We start from the raw sequence: 25,557 nt of genomic DNA, 5'->3' as shown, positions 1-25,557 counted from the left end.
AGTCCTGGGTGTTCATCGGAAGGACTGATGTTGAAGCTGAAACTCCAATATTTTGGCCACCGGATATGAAGAGCTGACTCATTTGAAAAGACCTTGATGCTGGGAAAGATTGGGGGCAGGAGGAGAAGGGGACGACAGAGGATGAGGTGGTTGGATGGCATCACCGACTCAATGGACTGGGTTTGGGTGGACTCTAGGAGTTGGAGATGGACAGTGAGGCCTGGCATGCTGCGGTTCATGGGGTTGCAAAGAGTCGGACACGACTGAGCAATTGAACTGAACTGAACTGAACTCAAAGAACTATCTTCACCCTGGACTGCAGGACCGTTATCAGGTACTCCTAACTAGCTCATGCACAGTGAAACTGACACGAATCGACTCTTGGATTAATTTCAACTCACAAAAGGCCCCATGCATTGGATTGGCCTATAAATCACCTTTAAACAATGCTCAGAGGAGAGATGACACTCACACCAGGATGAGAAGAAGATGACATCAGAAGTAGACAGCTTGCCCAAGGTCTTTGACCTGACCCTTATGATCATTTATAATGTTTTCTTGACTTGGACCTTTGTGAATGAATGAAATGTTTTTCTATCATAGGCATGATCCTATGTCAGTCTTCCCTGATAGCTTGGTTGGTAAAGAATCTGCCTGAAATGCAGGAAACCCTTCCTGCATCTGGAAGATCCACTGGAGAAGGGATAGGCTCCCCACTCCAGTATTCTTGGGCTTCCCTGGTGCCTCAGCTGGTAAAGAATCTGCCTGCAATGTGGAAGACCTGGATTCAATCCCTGGGTTGGGAAGATCCCCTGGAGAAGGGAAAGGCTACCCACTCCAGTACTGTGGCTGGAGAATTCCATGGACTGTATAGTCCATGGTATCAGAAAGAGTCAGACATGACTGAGCGACTTTCGCTTTGATCCTATGTTAGTTTTAACAATCAGTCGAGTTGTTGGGTTTGTAGCCAGTTACCTGTGCGTAGTACTTTTGGGTTACCTTGAGGGATTTCTCCACTCCTAGGGTCTAACTCATTGGCCTCAACGAAATTTAATTAAAAAAAATTATAGTCCTTTTTAGGTCACTATTGATATTACTAGGTGGGATCCCCTCACCCATCCCATTAATAATACCTGCTCTGACCTTGACCATAACTATGAGTTTTCCTCTTTCACTCAATTTCAATCAGAGTGACAGGCAAAATTTTAGCCAAAAAAGTAAACCTTGCACAATTAGGGGATGGATTTATGTAGTTAACACCAGGCTATGGTAATTTAAGCTCCTTTGTGTTGGAAAAATTAAATCATACTAAAGATTATCAGTCTAGTTACATTAGGAAAGTAAGCTGGGTACCTATGGGCAATGCCAATACATAGTTTTCCTTTAAGATAAGGACTAGTACAGAACAGACTAAGTCAGGTCATACTGGGTATATACTCCGCTACACCTAATGGAAGTTCTTGACTTAAATTCTTCTTTATGACCTTAATAATGCTGCTAGTTATATTATTTTCTATGCTACCTGTTTCAGAAATTAGCTGTTTCTTACATTACCAAATGTGTGACTGAGCCTCTGATAAAATGATGATATGTAGTTCCATATGAGATCAAGAATTATAACAGTGTAACTCTAAATATGGGGAGAAGCAGCAAGAGGGAATATTTTCCTGTACCATAAGAAGCTTGTAAGGTAGGTGGTCCAGAGACTTGTGCTACTTACAAGGCCTAGTCCAGTAACACAACGTGGAGTATCTTATTAGTGAAATCTTCCCCAGACCTGAGAATGAGAATTCCTAGCACTTTGGGACAAAACGATCATCAAATGTGCCCCAAATCGTGGTCGTATTTATGACTCTGAAGAGGTCAGCCAGCTGGAAACTGGCACTTGCCACTACCTCTCCAAAGGTTAAATCATGGCCACTGCAGCTGCTGACCTTCAGTATCCCCTAAAAGGAGTTCAGGGTGGAGACTGGAATGAGAAACTCTGTGCTCTGGAAAAAACTGGCAGAACAGGCCTTTAGATAGTCAGATATTTTCAGGAGAAGATTCTATGAGTCCCAATTCTTGCATCTTCTCATACCTAGAGAAGCACTAACATCATGGATGGTGACATCTGCTTTGGTTATTAAGAAGAAAATTGCAATTAAAAGTCAAAATGGAGTGGCTGTGGTTCCAGTAGTCAAGGAAATAATTAGGTGACACTACGGTTGTGATTTTGGACAAGTTCTTGTATTGCTAAGAGCTTGAGTTTTCTGAGATGTATTAGACTTGAGATGCCACCAGTCACTCTCAAAACAATGTCTGCCAGCAACTGGTAACTACAACCTTACCTTTTAAAGGTCTCCTCTTGTATCTATTATATTTTTAGACAGTGACATTGCTTTGAATCATATGTTAGTTAGAAAAGGAAACACATGTGTAGTGACAAATAGCACCTGTTATCTCTGTGTTAATAGCACATCAAAAGGTAAAACCTACTTAGATAAAACTAGACAACTGGCTGTCTGGCTACAAGTCTCCCAAAGCACCAGATCCAGACTGGGTTTCAGACTGATTCTCCTGAAAAGAAATGACGTCTATTTTGTCTAATAACATTCAGGTTGTCCAGCTACTTCTAGCTAGGTTCTTTATACCTACATCAATCATACTAGGCCAATAGAAGAGGACATGAAAACTGTACATATACATGCCAAATGGTTCCATTCCTTTGGATAGAGTAACCCAAGTGCTTACTCTACTTGGACCAGGATCAAAATTGCTATGAAATGTAACCTGGTTCTTACTCCTGCTTGGGCCCCTGGTTACAGTAATTCTTTTACTGATCTTTGGCCTCTGCTTTCTTAATCTACTTGTCTGATTTGTTCTTTCTAAAGACACAATGATTTCCCAGATCAGCTGATGGTGATGCAGAGATTTGGCCACCCCTTGGAAAAGATCCTGTTGGAATAATAACAGAAATCATCCTGGGCCTCTTAACAAGACAGGGCAAGAGCTTTGTGACCCCAACTAGATAGGGTCTACAAACCAGAAGAAGCTACAAAAGACAGACCTTTGTCCTTCATCTTCCTAATAAAGATTTCCTGGGGTTCATATCTTTCAGGGGGAATTTGAGGCAGGAGATAGTTAAGCCCCAGGCTGAAGACTTTCCCCCTTGTGGAGAGAAACTCCATAATAGCAGAAACTCTCTGAAAGCAAAATGATGGAGGAGGCTGGGTCCTGCATAAATAATAGATAAAAGGCCACATAATCCTCATTTTCTTAAACACAGAGATTTATTTAGAGGAATTGGCTCACGTGATTATGCAGGCTGAAGAGTCCCACAGTCTTCTACTTGCAAGCTAGAGACCAAGCAAATATGGTAGTGTAATTCCTGTCTGAATCCAAAGCACTGAGAGTCAGGAATAATGATGACGTAAGTTCCAGTGTAGGCTTCTGATTCAAGATGATGGAGTAGAAGGACTTGAGCTCATCTCTTCCTGCTAGTGTTGGAGTGTCTCCTGTGAGGTGCGGGTCAGCAGGGGTTCACCACAGGGACAGGGTTACTGGCAGCAGTAATCCTAAAAGGTCCCCCTTGGCATAGCCCTCCTGGAGGCTGCCATTAACCCTACCAACCACATATTCCTCTTTTTTAAAGTTAAGGAGACCTTCCTGACTACACAGGTGCAGCAAGGCTCCTTGGAGGTCAAGAGAGAGGGGGTGTCACCTCATAGTTCAGTTCAGTTCAGTTCAGTTGCTCCGTCGTGTCCAACTCTTTGCGACCCCATTAATCGCAGCACGCCAGGCCTCCCTGTTCATCACCAACTCCCGGAGTTCACTCAGACTCATTTCCATCGAGTCAGTGATGCCATCCAGCCATCTCATCCTCTGTCATCCCCTTTTCCTCCTGCCCGCAATCCCTCCCAGCATCAGAGTCTTTTCCAATGAGTCAACTCTTCTCATGAGGTGGCCAAAGTACTGGAGTTTCAGCTTTAGCATCATTCCTTCCAAAGAAATCCCAGGGCTGATCTCCTTCAGAATGGACTGGTTGGATCTCCTTGCAGTCCAAGGGACTCTCAAGAGTCTTTTCCAACACCACAGTTCAAAAGCATCAATTCTTCGGCGCTCAGCCTTCTTCACAGTCCAACTCTCACATCCATACATGACCACGGGAAAAACCATAGCCTTGACTAGACGGAATGTCAACTACCCATAGGCCTCTTCACTACAGTCCGTCTTGGCTAAAAGATGTGGATGTACACATGAGGATCCTGAGAGACATCAAATACGAACTCAGGACCAGGCCAGCAAGATGATTGACCAAAGGAAACCTGGAAGAAACGCCTCATAATAGTGACTCAAACTACCATGGGGAGTGAGCCTGCCCATGTGTCTATCCACACATATTCTTTTTTTACCTGCAAGTGAACATTTTACTTGCTTCACTGCTTTTTGTCTGTATGTGGAAATTCGTTTTTACACAGCAGATGGGCTGGCAGGGCCTTGCCACTGGGCACTGTCCCTGGTGGTCTAGTGCTAGGATTCAGTGCTCCCACCGCCCAGACTCAGTCTTTGGCTGAAACTGAAATCCTGATTCCAGCTGCTGCAGACGGAGGCCACCCGAGATCAGGCAGAATGACTTCAGGAAAACCTTTCTGAAGCAAGATAAAACCAGACTTTGTTTCTACTTTGTGCCTATGGTGAGCTATTACTATCACAGTACACTGACATGTTTCCAGAAAAATGACTTCCATTTGTTCCACCCCTGACAATGTGTCCCTGGCAACAATAACACTGTTAAAAAGGATGTAGTTAATGAAAGTTTGAACTGTATTGATAACATTCCCTTAGTTCAGTTGGTGTCTTTTGAAACTGCTAACCCTTCCAATCTTCCCCCTCCTCAACAAAAGTGGGTGAGACGGGTGTTGTTGTTTAGTTGCTAAGTCATGTCCAACTCTTTTGCAATTGCATGGGCTGTAGCTCGCCAGCCCCCACTGTCCATGGGATTTCCCAGGCAAGAATACTGGAGTGGATTGCCATTTCCTTCTCCAGGGGATCTTCCTGACCCAGGGATCAAACTCGCATCTCCTGCATTGGCAGGCAGGTTCTTTACCACTGAGCCACTAGGGAAGCCCTGGATGGAGGGTTAGCTGTTACAAATGACACCCATTGAACTTAAAGGGATGTCATGAAGACAGTTCAAAGTCAGGTTGGGGTTAGACATGGAGGAATGCACTGCTCCCTTCTCTTCTGACAGGGACTTGGTCTCATTCATCCCAATTTCCAGAGCTGTGTCCTTTTCACTCTTCTTTCCAAATCCACCTCCATGTGAGCTTTCCATCTGTGCCTAGGTTCTGCTTTGAACGAGCTATTGATTGATTTGTGGGATTTGGCGTGCAGATGCAAATGGCAGTTTTCTCTAGAAGTATTGAATCCTTTGCTGATTTGCATTCTCAAGGCCTGCAGGTTCTCAGAAAACCACATCTTCCAGGCAGCTTGGTGAAGGTTATTTTTAATCTCAGATATAAATGCAAGGCCATAATAGTTCTTAAAATGGAAAGAGCTTTCATTTGCAAGGCAGAGGATAGAGAGGAGAGTTATTAGTTTAGCAAAAATCTGGATCCAAAAAGGAGATAAAAGACTTTGGGGGATAGAGAGAGTTTTGGGGCAGACATGGGTAAGATATGGGGCAGACAGATTTAGAGGTCATTGACTTTTTGAGGGTCTTACTGAATAATGAGAATGGAGGAGTTTGCTCAGGGAGAGAGAGAAAAGTGCAACATGGACCTGCTTTGGGCTTTTCAAGCATCTGAAGTTCTCTTTCAAAGTCTCATTATAAATAATCCCCATTTCTAATATCCACAATGCCTTCTGAGGGTCCCTGTCATCTATTCTCATCACTTCTCAGCCTCTTGTTCCTTGCCTTTCACTGATACTGGGCCCTGCCTGGAGATGACTTTATTCTAGACTCTAGTCCAGGGTTTGGATTTGGTTTATGTGCAAATGTATGCACCGTGAGGAATTTGTGAAATCCCAGATGAGCTCCCACAGGAAGTAGGAATGAATTTTAAAATTTGCAAATCGAGAGTGCGAAAAAGCAACTTACATTTTAGAAGTAATTGGTTTAATAGTCAAGCAGTCCCCCCTCCCTGCCCCCATCCACCTGGTGGATGAAAACATAATTCTGAGAAAACGCACTCATGGCATGTTATTCTCACCCCACTCAAGATACTCTCTCCGGCTTTGAGCCTGGCTGCTGGTTAAAGGTAGAAGGTGGTCTCCAAGTAAATGTCCAGTCACCTGCTTGTCCTTCCCATCCATGAAGTTTCTGCCTGCACCCTCTTTCCTCTAACAGAGACACCTATGTCCAATATGTTGCCTTTTCTTGTCCCTTGAGCTGCCCCCTTCTCTTGCTCATTCTCCTGGCACTAGTAGCTCCATCTTTGTGTTCAGCTAGATTTGTTGCACAGAATCCCATTGCTTGATGGCTGGGAGAATGTCTCCATGGTGATACAGGCACAAGATTCAGGGAATCAGCCGCCATGCCTTCTTATATTATTGGCAGGCAACTTACAGTTGGCTGGGTGGCCTGCATTCTGCTTTTATTTCTTCTCTGTTTATTCTTAAGCTCCTATGAGATAATGCCTGAGATAATGATGAGGGACATACACATTATCATGGAGAGCACATGCTAAGAGGTCCCATATGAATGTTTTTCTTTAAGGAAAACATCATTTAACTAATGACTTAATTTATGCATAAAACTTCTCATCTTCAGCCCAGTAATCAGCTTTCATGAATTTAAGCTTTCTGAAAATTTGCTATGAAACCACTGAGAAAAGGGAATTGGGAACTGCCACTGTTTCATCAACTTAAAGGGTTGATAAACTTTCCCAAGGAAGAGCCGTGTCACAAAATGGAATTAGCAGGTCTGTTAACAGGTGAGAAAAATGCTGGCATAAAACAAAAACAAGGTAAGCCTGTCATCAGTGGGCTTAATGCTCCAGTTCAAAAATGTCCTTAGAAATTCCATGTAGAAAACCAGTTTGGGGGGATTTTATGATCCAAAATGAAGATTTGGGCAAAACAAGATTGTCCATGATAATATATTGTAGACATCAAAGCTTAAACTGCTGAAATATACTTCAAGCTTCTTGTATAATGAAAACACTTGTTGAAGGTTTCCAATTTTAAATATTAGATCGAACAGATGCATTTGCCATCCCCTCCTCTTCCTTTTGAGACTTCATTTGGGGAAAATCCTTAATAATGAAGAGACAGAAGTGAGGATGGCCAACAGTAGACTAGAGATTTAATTCCATTTCTTGGATGTGGATCATCAGTGAAAAGGTACTGTAGGCAAAGTGGGGAGGGGATGCTCAGAATTTGAACATGGTGGACCTCTGGGGATGTGGTGGCTGACCATCTTGCCAGATCGAGAACCCTGGATGTGGGGTTCCCGGCTTTGGATAGTGAGGCATGGCACACACCAGAGGTATCATTAAAATTTTGTCTGCCAGGTAGCTGCTTCAGTGCTCCCTTCCAACCTTTCCCCACAGACAGAACCATTGGCAGCCCACATATTGACAATCCTTCTCTAGACAAATTGAATACATTTCTCAGAACCTGAGCTTATAATGCTGATGTTGGCACATAGATTAAATCCCTTCTTACTATGACGTTTTATAGTTCCAGGCTGATGTCAGATTCCTCCCTCTCATACTTAAAAGAAAAGCCACTTGTCAGAAGCCAATTCTGATGAACTGGATGGATGACCCAGTTACAAAGCAGAGCTCTCCATCAGCCTTTCTATTCAGGAGACTGTCCTAGGGAATAACACTTCTTATGCAAAGCAGCCTTTCATTTCCCCTCATGAATTAGCAATCAAAGATTATCAGAAATAGCAAAATCCACAGCTTGAATGAGAAGACCAAGATAAAATTTCAGAGCAAATAAGCCCTGAAGCAATAAAGATCAAAGAACACCTAAAAATTCAAACTTCTATTCTCAGAGAAGGCAGAGAAAATACAGTATCCATAAAATAAGAACTTTGAAAATAAACTTTGAGAAATTAACAATGTGATTTAAAATTGCATTCAGTTAATATATGACTTCAGTAAAAATGGTGGCTCAGAGGTTAAAGCATCAGCCTCCAATGCGGGAGACCCGGGTTCGATCCCTGGGTTGGGAAGATCCCTTGGAGAAGGAAATGACAATCCACTCCAGTATTCTTGCCTGGAGAATCCCTTGGACGGAGAAGCCTAGTAGATTACAGTCCATGGGGTCACAAAGAGTCGGACACGACTGAGCGACTTCACCTTCACCTTCAGTAAAAATAAGATGAAGTCAAGGTGATTCCTCTGAAAGCAGAGCAAAAATCAGTGATGAAAATGAGAACAGAAAGGGTAACAGACACAGATGTTTAATCCAGGAGGTCTAGAATCTGACTGAATGGAATTTCAGGGAGCAAGATTAGAGAAAATGGAGAGGAAGCAATTATTTTTTAAAAACAAAAGGTTTCTTAGTGCTAATCAAAGACAGTGTCTTGACTGACAAGCTTCCACAATTTTCACCAAATGGGACATTTGATATTGCCTAAGCCAGGATCATTCTCTCCTCTTTCTCATTAGAAGTTCTCTGGTTTTCTTTAGAGTAAAAGCACGCACAGTTAAAAATAATTTCTTCTGCAGATTTCCTGAGGGTATGTCCACATACCCAGTTTTGCCTGTAATGTAGAGGTGATAACTCAGTGTCATAGCCATCCTTGTGACCACGAATGAGAGGCTCAACAATGTGATAAGGGTGGATTCGAGAAGAAGCTAGAAGGATCCAAGCTTTTTAATCACTCCCAAGTAGGAAGTCAAGAAACACCTGGAGTAACAGGCAAATTTGGCCTTGGAATGCAGAATGAAGCAGGGCAAATACAAATAGAGTTTTGCCAAGAAAATGCACTGGTCATAGCAAACACGCTCTTCCAACAACACAAGAGAAGACTCTACACATGGACATCACCAGATGGTCAACACTGAAATCAGATTGATTATATTCTTTGCAGCCAAAGATGGAGAAGCTCTATACAGTCAACAAAAACAAGACCCGGAGCTGACTGTGGCTCAGATCATGAACGCCTTATTGCCACATTCAGACTTAAATTGAAGAAAGTAGGAAAAACCGCTAGACCATTCAGATATGACCTAAATCAAATCCCTTATGACTATACAGTGGAAGTGAGAAATAGATTTAAGGGCCTAAATCTGATAGATAGAGTGCTTGATGAACTATGGAATGAGGTTCCTGACATTGAACAGGAGACAGGGATCAAGACCATCCCCATGGAAAAGAAATGCAAAAAAAGCTAAATGGCTGTCTGAGGAGGCCTTACAAATAACTGTGAAAAGAAGAGAGGTGAAAAGCAAAGGAGGAAAGGAAAGGCTTAAGCATCTGAATGCAGAGTTGCAAAGAATAGCAAGAAGAGATAAGAAAGCCTTCTTCAGTGATCAATGCAAAGAAATGAGGAAAAGAACAGAATGGGAAAGACTAGAGATCTCTTCAAGAAAATTAGAGATACCAAGGGAACATTTCATGCAAAGATGGGCCCGATAAAGGGCAGAAATGGTCTGGACCTAACAGAAGCAGAAGATATTAAGAAGAGGTGGCAAGAATACACAGAAGAACTGTACAAAAAAGATCTTCACGACAAAAAAGATAATCACGATGGTGTGATCACTCATCTAGAGCCAGACATTCTGTAATGTGAAGTCAAGTGGGCCTTAGAAAGCAACACTACAAACAAAGCTAGTGGCGGTGATGGAATTCCAGTGGAGCTATTTCAAATCCTGAAAGATGATACTGTGAAAGTGCTGCACTCAATATGCCAGCCAATTTGGATAACTCAGCAGTGGCCACAGGACTGGAAAAGGTCTGTTTTCATTCCAATCCCAAAGAAAGGCAATGCCAAAGAATGCTCAAACTACTGCACAATTGCACTCATCTGACATGCTAGTAAAGTAATGCTCAAAATTCTCCAAGCCAGGCCTCAGCAATATGTGAACTGTGAACTTCCAGATGTTCAAGCTGGTTTTAGAAAAGGCAGAGGAACCAGAGATCAAATTGCCGGCATCTGCTGGATCATGGAAAAAGCAAGAGAGTTCCAGAAAAACATCTATTTCTGCTTTATTGACTATGCCAAAGCCTTTGACTGTGTGGATCACAAGCAACTGTGGAAAATTCTAAAAGAGATGGGAATACCAGATCACCTGACCTGCCACTTGAGAAATCTGTATGCAGATCAGGAAGCAACAGTTAAAACTGGACATGGAACAACAGACTGGTTCCAAATAGGAAAAGGAGTACATCAAGGCTGTATATTGTCACCCTGCTTATTTAACTTCTATGGAGAGTACATCATGAGAAACACTGGACTGGAAGAAACACAAGCTGGAATCAAGACTGCATGGAGAAATATCAATAACCTCAGATATGCAGATGACACCACCCTTATGGCAGAAAGTGAACAGGAACTAAAAAGCCTCTTGATGAAAGTGAAAGAGGAGAGTGAAAAAGTTGGCTTAAAGCTCAAGATTCAGAAAACAAAGATCATGGCATCTGGTCCCATCACTTCATGGGAAATAGATGGGGAAACAGTGGAAACAGTGTCAGACTTTATATTTTTGGGCTCCAAAATCACTGCAGATGGTGACTGCAGCCATGAAATTAAAAGATGCTTACTCCTTGGAAGAAAAGTTATGACCAACCTAGATAGCATATTCAAAATCAGAGACATTACTTTACCGACTAAGGTCCGTCTAGTCAAGGCTATGGTTTTTCCTGTGGTCATGTATGATGTGAGAGTTGGACTATGAAGAAGGCTGATCACCGAAGAATTGATGCTTTTGAAGTGTGGTGTTGGAGAAGACTCTTGAGAGTCCCTTGGACTGCAAGGAGATCCAGCCAGTCCATTCTGAAGGAGATCAGCCCTGGGATTTCTTTGGAAGGAATGATGCTAAAGCTGAAGCTCCAGTACTTTGGCCACCTCATGCGAAGAGTTTACTCATTGGAAAAGACCCTGATGCTGGGAGGGATTGAGAGCAGGAGGAGAAGATGAGATGGCTGGATGGCATCACGGACTCGATGGACGCGAGTCTGAGTGAACTCCGGGAGTTGGTGATTGACAGGGAGGCCTGGCGTGCTGCGATTCATGAGATTGCAAAGAGTCGGACATGACTGAGCGACTGAACTGAGAGTGTTTTCTCTAGCCTCTAGACTTTGTGTTATGTTAGAAGTATTAATCATTACATGGTTGCTTTCTGTTAAATCCAGATGTAGTGCCCTGCTAGTGATTCTCTCCATACAAGAAGATCCTGAAAACTTCCAGAGAAAGAAAATAAATGCGAAAACCTACAAAGGACAAAGGCACATGTTGCCTGGTTTCCAGTTAGTAACAATGAATGCTCACAGATAATGAAATTTCTTCCAAGTATTTAAGGGACACAATTTTAGGCTGAGAATTAATCAAAGTACCAGGCAAGAGTGAGGGCAAAAACCAAACAAAAACGCAAAACCAAAAAAAACCAACCTGAAACATTTCCAACCATTCAAGCACTGAGAGAACTTGCTTTTTTATGGTCAGCTTTCTAAGGAAGTGACTTGAGAATGTGTTCTAATACCAGGAGACTGGGAGTTAGGAGGATTGAACAAATATTGTTTAAGTGTACAAACTTATAATTGGTAGTAAATAAACCCTAGATTTCTAATGCCAAGTATAGTGAATATAGACAACAATTTTGTATCATAATCATTAATCTTATGAAGAGACTAGAATTTAATGATTCCAGCTGTTAACAAAAGAATAACTATGTAACACGAAAGATGTGTTAATTATTGCTACAATGTCAATCATATTACAGTATATAAATGTATCAAGTTAACATGTACATCTTAAGTTGACACAATGTTATATGTCAAATATATTTCAATTAGAAAAAGAGTTAAGACGTGAGATCTAGGAAACAATTGATGGATATACCAAAGACATTCAGTGAAAAAATTTCCAATGATGACAAATGTGAGTCAGGGTTAGGAACCATTTGTCGAGAATGGAATAAGAGGATGAAAGACTTTGAGGGAGCTTCTTCTGGAGGGAGAAAAGGGGACAATTACGTCTAATTGATAGTAACATGGTCCAGTCATGTTCCTTCCTGGACACTTTCATGGTGTCAACAAAATGTCGTGTTACTTTCTGATAGCTTTTAGGGACGGCACGTGTGGGGAATGCTAGCCAGTGCAGCCGAGTTTTCGGCCCAGTGAGGAAATGCCTGCTGTGTCCATGTTTATAGATGGTCCTCTAGACTGGTTATGAAAGGGGGGAGGGTAGTTCACCCTTTTTTCTCTCAGGAGAGTGACTCTTTCCATTCTAGGTCATGAGCAATGACTCAGTCTCAAGTTCAGACCTGCTCTGAATAGATTTGAGTGATCGGTAGCATTTCTTTAATGGCTTGAGAGTTTCAAGGTCTTTATTGATTTTACTCTTTACTTTTATTTTTCTCTTCTTACACGTCCATGGCTGTTGAAGTTCAGAAAATGGGACCCTTGGGAAAAGTCTCTGCTTTTACCTGACATGAAAAAGAAATAGTGCCTCTATTTCAGAAGTAATTTAACCTAGTTCTTTGCAAAATAGGAAGAGAAGGTGGCATAAGTTTTATTTGGTGAATTTATCTTGGAAACTCTGGAGATTGGGGATTTAACTTAGTTGCAGCCCCAGATGTGACTTTATAAAAAAAAAACAAAATGGCTGTCTTGTATCATTCATTTACCACGTATAAATTATCTTAATTATTGTTCTGGATTCCTTTGTAAAATCAGCATTATTATCCCTCTTATTTTATATGTTCCTTGCCTTGTTTAGTTGCTCAATCATGTCTGACTCTATGATCCCATGGACTGTAGCCTGTTACGCTCCTCTATCCATGGGATTTCTCAGGCAAGAATACTGGAGTGTGTAGCCATTTCCTTCTCCAAGGATCTTCCTGAAGTTAAAATTTAGAAAGGTTAACTGTTTGATCAAGGATAAAGAGGCTATTTTTACCATTCCTTATACTTTCCACACTTCTGGGTATTTTGTTGTCATTGTTGCTACTACTGCTGCTAACTGCCAACTGCGACGGACCTTGCAGAAGCATGGCCGAGAGGAGCTACCCCTCACTCAAGGTCGGGGCGGCAGCTGAGAGGAGCTACTCCACGCTCGAGTAGTGGGGGCTACGTGGCCCCAGAAGGGCGGAGAGGAGTTACTCCACGTTCAAAGTCAGGAGGGGCAGCCGTGAGGAGATACCCCTCGTCCAAGGTAAGGAGCAGTGGCTGCGCTCCGCTGGAGGAGCTATGAAGAGATATCCCATGTCCACGGTAAGAGAAACCCAAGTAAGATGGTAGGTGTTTCGAGAAGGCAGAAACACTGAAACCATAATCACAGAAAACTAGTCAAATGGCAACCCGCTCCAATACTCTTGCCTAGAAAATCCCATGGAGGAAGGAGTCTGGTGGGCTGCAGTCCATGGGGTCGCTAGAAATCAGACATGACTGAGCAACTTCACTTTGCACTTTCATGGATAGAAGGAAATGGCAACCTACTCCAGTATTCTTGCTTGGAGAATCTCAGGGATGGGGGAGCCTGGTGGGCTGCTGTCTATGGGGTTGCACAGAGTCGGGCATGACTGTAGTGACTTAGCAGCAGCAGCAGTCAATCTGATCACACGGACCACAGCCCTGTCTAACTCAATGAAACTAAGCCATGCCCTCTGGGGCCACCCAAGATGGTTGCATCATGGTGGAGAGGTCTGACAGAATGTGGTCCACTGGAGAAGGGAATGGCAAACCACTTCAGTATTCTTGCCTTGAGAACCCCATGAACAGTATGAAAAGGCAAAATGATAGGATACTGAAAGATGAACTCCCCAAGTCAGTAGGTGCCCAATATGCTACTGGAGATCAGTGGAGAAATAACTCCAGAAAGAATGAAGGGATGGAGCCAAAGCAAAAACAATACCCAGTTGTGGATGTGACTGGTGATAGAAGCAAGGCCCGATGCCGTAAAGAGCAATATTGCATAGGAACCTGGAATGTTAGGTCCACGAATCAAGGCAAATTGGAAGTGGTCAAACAAGAGATGGCATGAGTGAACGTTGACATTCTAGGAATCAGCAAACTAAAATGGACTGGAATGGGTGAATTTAACTCAGATGACCATTATATCTACTACTGTGGGCAGGAATCCCTCAGAAGAAATGGAGTAGCCATCATGGTCAGCAAAAGAGTCCGAAATGCAGTACTTGGATGCAATCTGAAAAATGACAGAATGATTTCTGTTCATCTCCAAGGCAAACCATTCAATATCACAGTAATCCAAGCCTATGCCCCAACCAGTAATGCTGAAGAAGCTGAAGTTGAACGGTTCTATGAAGACCTACAAGACCTTTTAGAACTAACACCCAAAAAAGATGTCCTTTTCATTATAGGGAACTGGAATGCAAAAATAGGAAGTCAAGAAACACCTGGGGTAACAGGCAAATTTGACCTTGGAGTATGGAATGAAGCAGGGCAAAGACTAATAGAGTTTTGCCAAGGAAATGCACTGGTCATAGCAAACACCCTCTTCCAGTAACACAGGAGAAGACTCTACACATGGACATCACCAGATGATCAACACCGAAATCAGATTGATTATATTCTTTGCAGCCAAAGATGGAGAAACTCTACACAGTCAGCAAAAACAAGACTGGGAGCTGACTGTGGCTCAGATCATGAACTCCTTATTGCCAAGTTCAGACTTAAATTGAAGAAAGTAGGAAAAACCACTAGACCATTCAGGTATGACCTAAATCAAATCCCTTATGATTATCCAGTGGAAGTGAGAAATAGATTTAAGGGCCTAGATCTGATAGATAGAGTGCCTGATGAACTATGGAATGAGGTTCGTGACATTGAACAGGAGACAGGGATCAAGACCATCCCCATGGAAAAGAAATGCAAAAAAGCAAAATGGGTGTCTCAGGAGGCCTTACAAATAGCTGTGAAAAGAAGAGAAGCAAAAAGCAAAGGAGAAAAGGAAAGATATAAGCATCTGAATGCAGAGTTCCAAAGAATAGCAAGGAGAGATAAGAAAGCCTTCCTCAGTGATCAGTGCAAAGAAATAGAGGGAAACAGCAGAATGAGAAAGACTAGAGATCTCTTCAAGAAAATTAGAGATACCAAGGGAACATTTCATGCAAAGACGGGCTCGATAAGGGCAGAAATGGTATGAACCAACTGAAGCAGAAGATATTAAGAAGAGGTGGCAAGAATACACAGAACTGTACAAAAAAGATCTTCATGACCAAGATAATCACAGTGGTGTGATCACTCATCTAGAGCCAGACTCCTGGAATGTGAAGTCAAGTGGGCCTTAGAAAACATCACTATGAACAAAGCTAGTGGAGGTGATGGAATTCCAGTGGAGCTATTTCAAATCCTGAAAGATGATGCTATGAAAGTGCTGCACTCAATATGCCAGCCAATTTGGAAAACTCAGCAGTGGCCACAAGACTGGAAAAGGTCCGTTTTCATTCCAATCCCAAAGAAAGGCAATGCCAAAGAATGCTCAAGCTACTGCACAATTGCACTCATCTCACACACTAGTAAAGTAATACCCAAAATTCTCCAAGCCAGGCTTCGGCAATACATGAACTGTGAACTTCCAGATGTTCAAGCTGGTTTTAGAAAAAGCAGAGGAACCAGAGATCAAATTGCCAACATCCGCTGGATCACGGAAAAAGCAAGAGAGTTCCAGAAAAATATCTATTTCTGCTTTATTGACTATGCCAAAGCCTTTGACTCTGTGGATCATAAGAAACTGTGGAAAATTCTGAAAGAGATGGGAATACCAGACCACCTGACTTGCCTCTTGAGAAACCTACGTGCAGGTCAGGAAGCAACAGTTAGAAGTGGACATGAAACAACAGACTGGTTCCAAATAGGAAAAAGAGTACATCAAGGCTGTATATTGTCACCCTGCTTATTTAACTTCTATGCAGAGTACATCATGAGAAACACTGGGCTGGAAGAAGCACAAGCTGGAATCAAGACTGCATGGAGAAATATCAATAACCTCAGTTATGCAGATCACCACCCTTATGGCAGAAAGTGAAGAGGAACTAAAGAGCCTCTTGATGAAAGTAAAAGAGGAGAGTGAAAAAGTTGGCTTAAAGCTCAACATTCAGAAAACGAAGATCATGGCATCTGGTCCCATCACTTCATGGGAAATAGATGGGGGAAATGTAGAAACAGTGTCAGACTCAATTTTTTTTTTTGGCTCTAAACTGCAGATGGTGATTGCAGCCATGAAATTAAAAGACGCTTGCTCCTTAGAAGGAATGTTATGACCAACCTAGATAGCAAATTCAGAAGCAGAGACATTTCTTTGCCAACAAAGGTCCATCTAGTCAAGGCTATGGTTTTTCCCGTGGTCATGTATGGATGTGAAAGTTGGACTGTGAAGAAAGCTGAGTGCCGAAGAATTGATGCTTTTGAACTGTGGTGTTGGAGAAGACTCTTGAGAGTCCCTTGGACTGCAAGGAGATCCAACCAGTCCATTCTGTAGGAGATCAGCCCTGGGATTTCTTTGGAAGAAATGATGCTAAAGCTGAAACTCCAATACTTTGGCCACTTCATGCAAATCTTGACTCATTGGAGAAGACTCTGATGCTGGGAGGGATTGGGGGCAGGAGGAGAATGGGACGACAGAGGATCAGATGGCTGGATGGCATCACTGACTCAATGGACATGAGTTTTAGTGAACTCTGGGAGTTGGTGATGAACAGGGAGGCCTGGCATACTGCGATTCATGGGGTTGCAAATAGTCAGACACGGCTGAGCGACTGAACTGAACTGAATCCAATTTTTAAAAAGAGTCAACCCAGTTTTCTTCTTTGAGCATCCTTAATTACTCTTTCCTCAGATTTTGTTTTCAGTTGATTTTTTCTGTCTAGTTTTTTACATGTATCTCTGTCTGTCCTTTTCAACTTGACTGTAGGTTACCCTTGCTCTAGTGCCAAGTAAAAGAAATTTTTTCTGTTAAAAAAAGCACATGATATGGGGCATGATCCTTTATGACAAATGTTCTGGAAATGAGAGCTGCTTTCTAGGGCTTGTCATATTGACAGTGATGGTAAATTAGAAACTTTTTTTTTTAATATAGAAAAGAAAGGACTCAGGGAGATGTTTTCCATTTTAGATTTATAAGTGTCAACTGAAAAAAGTCCATAGCCTAAAAGATGAGAGTTGGGCTTCTTCAGTGGCTCAGTGGTAAAGAATCTGTCTGCCAGTGCAAGAGACACAGGTTCCATCCTGGAACCTGGAAGGTCCTGGAAGATCCCACGTGCTGCTGATAGCTTACAGTGAATGGTGTCAGATTAGTGATCCCCGAAGAAGATTAAGCTTCGGGACCAGGGGCTAGGCTTGATCACTCAAGAGCTTTTGTGTAGCAGAGTTTTATTAAAGTAAGAAGGGCGACAGAGAAAGCTTCTGCCATAGACATCAAAAGGGGGAGAGTGCCCCCCTCACTAGTCTTATCAAGGCCTTATATACTTTTACTAGACCCATTCCTACAACATACATCTTAAATTAACAAGAATAGAACTAACAATTGAAAGATCTCAGCAGACCCACTCCCATAATGTACATTTTAAGATGACAGGATTAGTCAGAAGGTTCTCAAGAAGGAGAAACATGTCCTCAGCAGGATACCTTGTTGTTATATAATCCTTAGTACAGAGTTTAAGCTGAGTTGCTTTGTTGTATAATCATCAGCTCTGGACTTAAAGAAAAAGAAAAAATTTGTCCTTTTCTCCTTGACAACTCCAGACCCCTATCTCTTCCTCAAGAGCCCCAGACCCCTTTCTCCTCCTCGGGGACCCTGAGCTTCTTATCAACCTACCTAGGAATTGACTCTCTCACTGCAGAGCAACTAAGCCTGTGCACCACAACTATCGATCCTGCACTCTAAAGCCTGGGAGCCACAACTCCTGAAGCCTGCACACCTGGAGCCCGTGTTTAGCCACAGGAGAAGCCACTGCAATGAGAAGCCCGTGCACTGCAGCTAGAGAGTAGCCCCACTCACTGCAGCTAGGGAAAAGCCCACTCATCAGTGAAGACCCAGCACGGCCAATAAATAAGTAAATAAATAAAATTGTTTTTAAGAAAACTTAAAAAGAATAAAAGTTGAGAGTTAGTGTTTTATTCAGCAGCAAAACTGAAGACTTAAGCCTGGGACACAGCTTCATTCGGAAAGACTGCTTCTAAGAGATGGTGAGAGAGCCAGGGTATATAGCAGTGCTTGCAACAAAAAAAGGTCGGAACATCAAAAGATTACTGTTAATTAAAGAAAAACAGGTATCTCAAGTTAAGAAATTTAGCACTTTTCTATGAATATGCCGGAGTCTGGGTTCACTGAAATCATACATCTGACATGTACCTCAGCTATCTGGGGCCAGTATCCTGTGCTTTCTCAGCCTGAGTTTTCTCAGGGTGCATTGTTGGACGATGGTTGCAGTGTCTAATGCCCTTTGATGGTGGACTTCGTGTTTCCATCCTGCGTGCCCTTAGGACTCACCATTGGGGTGACCATAATGTGATGGCTTGCTGGCTGCAACACCCTTTGTTTACTGGTATGGCAGGCAATATTTTTCACTCACAGAAGCGAACTCCACATGGGGCTTCCCAGGTGGTGGTGTGGTGTGGTGGTTTAGTTGCTCAGTTGTGTCCGACTCTTGCAACCCCATGGACTGTATGTAGTCTGCCGGGCTCCTCTGTCCATGGGATTCTCCAGGCAAGAATACTGGAGTGGGTTGCCATTCCCTTCTCCAGTGGATCTTCCTGACCCAGGGACTGAACCCGGGTCTCCTGCATTGCAGACAGTTTCTTTACCGACTGAGCTACCAGGGAAGCCCCCAGGAAGTGCCAAGTGGAGCTAGTGGTAAAGAACCTGCTTACCAATGCAGGAGACATAAGAGATGAGATGCAAGAAATGCCAGGCTGGATGAACCACAAGCTGGAATCAAGATTGCCAGGAAAAATATCAACAACCTCAGATATGCAGATGATACCACTTTAATGGTAGAAAGTCAAGAGGAACTAAAGAGTCTTGATAAAGCTTAAAACTTGACATTCAAAAAACTAAGATCATGGCACCTGGTCCCATCAGTTCATGACAAATAGATGGGGGAAAATGGAAAAAATGACAGACTTTATTTTCCTGGACTCCAAAAGTACTGTGGATGGTGACAGTAGCCATGAAATTAAAAGACGCTTGCTTCTTGGAAGAAAAGCTATGACAAGCCTAGACAGTGTATTAAAATGTATATTCAGTATAAATCCAATTTTGTTCAACCACACATATATACATTTAAAAACATTAGCAAAAGTTGTCTCTGGGTGGAAGGATAATGAGTGATTTACAGTTTTAATTTCTATACATTTGTGCATTGTTGTTCAGTTGCTCAGTCATGTCCGACTCTTGGTGACCCCATGAAATGCTGCATGCTGGGCTTTCTCTGTCCTTCACCATTTACCGGAATTTGCTCAAACTCACGTGGATTGAGTTGGTGATGCCATGCAACCATCTCATCCTTTGTAATCCCCTTCTCCTCCTGCCTTCAATCTTTTCCAGCATCAGGGTCTCTTCTAATGGGTCAGCTCTTTGCATCAAGTGGTCAAAGTGTTGGAGCTTCAGTTTCAGCCTCAGTCCTTCTAATGAATATTCAGGACTGGTTTCCTTTAGAATTGACTCCCTTGAGCTCCTTGCAGTCCAAGGGACTCTCAAGACTCCTCTCCAACACCACAGTTCAAAAGCATCAATTCTTCAGCACTCAACTTTCTTTATGGTCCAACTCTCACATCCACACATGATTACTGGAAAAACCATAGCTTTGACTAGATGGACCTTTGTCAGTAAAGTAATGTCTCTGGTTTTTAATATGCTGTCTAGGTTTGTCATAGCTTTTCTTCCAGGGAGCAAGTGTCTTTTAATTTCATGGCGGCAGTCACCACTACAGTAATTTTGGAGCCCAAGAAAATTAAGTCTATCACTGTTTCATTGTTTCTCCATCTAGTTGCTATGAAATGGTGAGACTGGATGCCATGATCTTTGTTTTTTGAATGTTGAGTTTTAAGTCAGCTTTTTAGTTAAAGATTGTTTTCTTAACAACTCAAAGTTTAAGAAAAAATGTCTTATGTGACCAAGACAAAGCAATGTAGAAAGAAAGTGTTCATCCCTTTCTGCTCCTCAAGGGCCCTGGTCTCCTTATCAACCTACCTAAGAGTTAGCTGTCTCATAAGGAGCAAGGGTCTTTTAATTTCATGGCTTCAGTCTCATCTACAGTGGTTTTGGAGCCCAAGAAAATAAAGTTTGTCACTGTTTCCATTGTTTCTCTTTCTCTTTGCTATGAAGTGATAGGACCCAATGCCATGATCTTTGTTTTTTGAATGTTGAGTTTTAAGCCAGCTTTTTCATTCTCCTCTTTCACCTTCATCAAGAGGCTCTTAGCTCCTTTTCTGTTTCTGCCATTAGGGTGCTGTCATCTGCATATCTGAGGTTATTGATATTTCTCCTGGCAGTCTTGATTCCAGCTTGTGCTTCATCCAGTCCAGCATTTTGCGTGATGTTCTCTGCATAGAAGTTAAATAAGCAAGGTGACAATATACAGCCTTGATGTACTCCTTTCCCAATTTTGAATGAGTCTTTTGTGCATTAATCAGCTTTTAATTTTGAAAAAGCCATGTTTATTTCATTTTCTGTAGCTTCCAGTTCATATTCTTTCCCAATGTTTGAATTTAGTAATTGGTCTTATTGATTTGTATGAAGTCTTTATATATTAGCAAAATTAGGGAGTTCCTTGGTAGCCTAGTCATTAGGATTCTGGGCTTTTACTACCATGGCCTAGGTTCAACCTCTGGTTGGAAACTGAGATCTCACATGCCATGTGATGTTGACCACAAAACAAATCAAGATTCTTAATGTCTAATTGAAAAATAACATTGAAACATATATATTATCATATGTAAAATAGATAGCCAATGGGAATTTGCTGTATGATGTAGGGAGCTCAACCCTGGTGCTGTGTGACAACCTAGAGGGGTGGGATGTGGTGGGAGGAGAGAGGGAGGTTCTAGAGGGATGGACGTATGTATACCTAAGGCTGATTCATGTTAATGTATAGCAGAAACTAACACAATATTGTAAAGCAATTATCCTCCATTTAGAAAAAAAAACTTGAAAAAGTTGCAAAATTACCCTCTTTTAGGATGTGAGCAAGAAATATTATTTTCCAGTTTATTTGTCTTTGACTTTGCTTTTGTTATGTTTTGCCATGTAGAATCTTTTCATTGTATGTAATCAGGTTTAATGAACTTTTCTGGTTTATTTTTCTTTTAATGTTGTAGAAAGGTCTTCCCCAATTCCAAAGTTAATTTTGAAGCCCCCAAGCTTTTCTTCTAGTATTTAATTTTTTAAAATATTAAGTCTTTGATAAATTGGTAAGTGGGGTTGGTCTGTAGTTTTCTGACAATTTTTATTGTTTTGATATTAAAATTATATTAATTTCATGAAACAAATTTAGAAGATTCTCTTAATGTTTATGCTGTGAAAAAATTACACAGCCTTAACATTATCTGCTTTTAAAAAGTCTGCTTTTAAAAATTCCCTGTGGAAACTATTCTTAGTGCTTTGGGGCAGTGGTCTCGACAACTTTCTGTAGTTCAACTACAATGACTAATTCTGTTTGTATTTTCTACCTCTGTTGGAGTCAATTTTAGTAACCTACAGGTTTTCTAGAAACATCTATCTTAACCTGGTTTTCAAACTCTTGTTAAAGTTGAACAAGACAGATTCTTAAGAATATTGCAATTTTTCCAATTTGTGGTAACTTTTCCTTTTTTAAAATTTTGTGTGTTTATGCCTGTCTCAACTAAAGTTAGCACTACTAATTTTGTTCTTTTTCTCAGTGAACCAATTCTTATATTCATTTATAATCCTCCCCTTTTGATCTTTCATGAAATGAACATTTAATGAATTATGTTTATAAATTGTGCTTTCTTTCTGGTTTGCTTAGATTTTTTTGTAATCATTTTTCTAAATTCTTGGGTTTATAATTTTTAAAATTATTTTTTTAAAAATTTTATTTACTCACATAGACCCTTCATGGCTAGGTCTAATGATTTAATTGATCTAACTGATCTACTACTACTACCACTACCACATCTCATTCATCCTGTTTATTTTTTAATTTTTTTGTTTAGGATTTTAAAAAACTTTTAATTGAAGTGTTTATATACAAATATACATATACATTTACAACCACTTAATTTTTTAAACTCTTTATTGAAGCTGCATTGTAACTCAAACTAAAAATAAGTAATTTTCACAACTAAAAATATGTAACTTGCACTCGGATCATGAAACAAAATATAACCATAGTATTCAGTTCAGTCGCTCAGTTGTGTCCGACTCTTTGCGACCCCGTGGACCACAGCATTCCGGGTCTCCCTATCCATCCCAACTCTTAGAGTTTACCCAAACTCATGTACATTGAGTCGATGATGCCATCCAACCATCTCATCCTCTGTCATCCCCTTCTCCTCCTGTCTTCAATCTTTCCCAGTATCAGGGTCTTTTCTAATGAGTCAGCTCTTCACATCAGGTGGCCAAAGTATTGAAGTTTCAGCTTCAACATCAGTCCTTCCACAGAATTAGTGCCCCAAAATTAATTTTCACAAACTAAAAATATGTAAACTGCACCCAGATCATGAAACAAAATATTACCATAGTATTAGCACCCAGAAGTCCCCCTTTACTTCTTTCCAGACAATAACCACCCCACATATCTTGCCTTAGAATTGCAAAGAATAGTTTTGGTAGTGCTTACATTGTTAAAAATGCACGGTAACATCTATCCTCTTTTGCATCTGTGTTTATGAGATTTCATTTTTGTGATTTATCTGAATTTCTTCCAGTACTATGTAGTGGTTCACTATGTATGAAAATGCAGTGAACTTAACTGGGAAACAGTTTGGGAGTGTTGTCTGTAAAAGCTGAAGATATACATGTTCTCCAACTGTGAAATTTCACTACTAATTATATGTTGAACAGAAATGTACTCATGTGTTCAACATGCATATTTTGAAATTGGACATCAAAAAATAGCTCTTAGAATTTTGAATACCAATACAAATTTGTGATTATGATCTGCTTATAATATCTCCTTTTGCCTGGATTTATTTATTTAAATAATTTTAAATTTTATTTAAACTTTAAAAAACTCCAGTTCACCCATTTTTCTCACCCTACCTTCCCCATTTCATGCAACCACCAATTTGTTCTCTGTATCTAAGTTCACAAAGGGACATTCTTTCTATTGAAACATTAGGAATGCAGGAGAAAATTTGTACTTCTATAGATTTGCTAAGGGGAAGGTGAAGGAATGACTTCCTAATGACTTCCTTCTATCAAAAAAAAAGTAAATGCAGCTTTATCAGATGAAAATAAGACACAGATGGCAGACTGGATGTTCAGGACTAAGGAAACGAAATGAGCTAATCACTGTGAGTAGTTAATGGAGACCTCTTTCATTTCAGTCGCTCAGTCGTGTCCGACTCTTTGCAACCCCATGAATCGCAGCACACCAGGCCTCCCTGTACATAACCAAATCCCGGAGTTCACTCAGACTCATGTCCATCGAGTCAGTGATGCCATCCAGCCATCTCATCCTCTGTTGTCCCCTTCTCCTCCTGCCCCCAATCCCTCCCAACATCAGGGTCTTTTCCAATGAGTCAGCTCTTCGCATGAGGTGGCCAAGGTACTGGAGTTTCAGCTTTAGCATCATTCCCTCCAAAGAAATCCCAGGGTTGATCTCTTTCGGAATGGACTGATTGGATCTCCTTGCAGTCCAAGGGACTCTCAAGAGTCTTCTCCAACACCACAGTTCAAAAGCATCAATTCTTCGGCACTCAGCTTTTTTCGTAGTCCAACTCTCACATCCATACCTGACCACGGGAAAAACCATAGCCTTGACTAGGTGGACCTTTGTTGGCAAAGTAATGTCTCTGCTTTTGAATAAGCTATCTAGGTTGGTCATAACTTTTCTTCCAAGGAGTAAGCGTCTTTTAATTTCATGGCTGCAGTCACCATCTGCAGTGATTTTGGAGCCCCCCAAAATAAAGTCTGACACTGTTTCTACTGTTTCCCCATCTATTTGCCATGAAGTGATGGGACCAGATGCCATGATCTTTGTTTTCTGAATGTTGAGCTTTAGGGAACTACAAATGGAAATGCCCAATGATGTTACTCATTTGAGGCCGAACAGCATGAATCTATAGAAATGTAACTTTATCCGGTGATATCTAAAGCAATCCCAGGCTGCTCAGAAGTAAATGTGGGGTGTTAAACAGTCAGGTTCACCTAGATGTGCCATTGTTCCACATGATGGGGATGAAGACTCATGATGGCAAACCGGGGCCAGGAAATTAAAAGTGTGTAATAAGGTTTTATAATTCATTTATATAAGAATATTAGGGAAAATTTCAAACACACCCTGAAATAGACTAGTATAAGAAACCACCATGTACCTGAGCCCTCCTTGTTTGAAAAAACTTAACAACCTCTTTACTCCTTTATCCTCTGCTAAATTATCTCAAAGCAAATCTCAGATATCATTTCACTTCACCTGTAAATACTGAAAACATTTTTAAGGGTGTGGGTATGATTAACCAGTAATCCAAACTGATATGAAGGAAAGTGAAGGGGGGTGCCAATAGAAGGACAGAGAACCTAGCCATGTCTGTGGATTGAAAGCTGGTGACTCTCCATAGGAGCCCTTGAGCTAATAAAATGAAGAATAGGAGGGAGTGATAGGAGTGGAGATTTTTAGTTTATCATTATTGAGGTCTGTGTTTTTAATAAAAATAAACAGAGGTTCAATTAACTAATTAAGATACATAGTTCTTTCCCAAATAACGCTTCTCCCTTACCTAGTTCTCTTTGTAATTAAAGTGAAAGTGAAAGTCACTCAGTCCTGTCCAACTATGTGACCCCTTGGACTATATAGTCCATGGAATTCTCCAGGCCAGAATACTGGAGTGAATAGCTGTTCCCTTCTCCAGGGGAATCTTTCCAACCCAGGGATTGAACCCAGGTCTCCTACATTGCAGGTGGATTCTTTACCAGCTGAGTCACCAGGGAAGCCCAAGAATACTGGAGTGGGTAGCCTATCCCTTCTTCAGCAGATCATCTCGACCCAGCAATTGAACTGAGGAGTTGAACTTTGCAGGCAGATTCTTTATCCTTGAAAGTAGCCCTTGAAATTAAAGAAACAACATAAACTTATAATTTAAAAATTAGTGCATACAAGTTCTAAGTAGTTCAAACAATGGAAAAAGGTTAAAATTGAGTGCAAATATTTCATTATCCCCAGACACCCGATGTCACTATTCAGGAATCGTATTTTAAATCATTTTTGGTACATCCTTCTAGAAACATTATATATACATATATATACAGGAAGC

The sequence above is a fragment of the Capricornis sumatraensis genome, chromosome 5 (genome assembly GCF_032405125.1).
Source record: "Capricornis sumatraensis isolate serow.1 chromosome 5, serow.2, whole genome shotgun sequence".
Taxonomy (NCBI): Eukaryota; Metazoa; Chordata; class Mammalia; order Artiodactyla; family Bovidae; genus Capricornis; species Capricornis sumatraensis.
Note: the sequence above shows the minus strand (reverse complement) of the source record.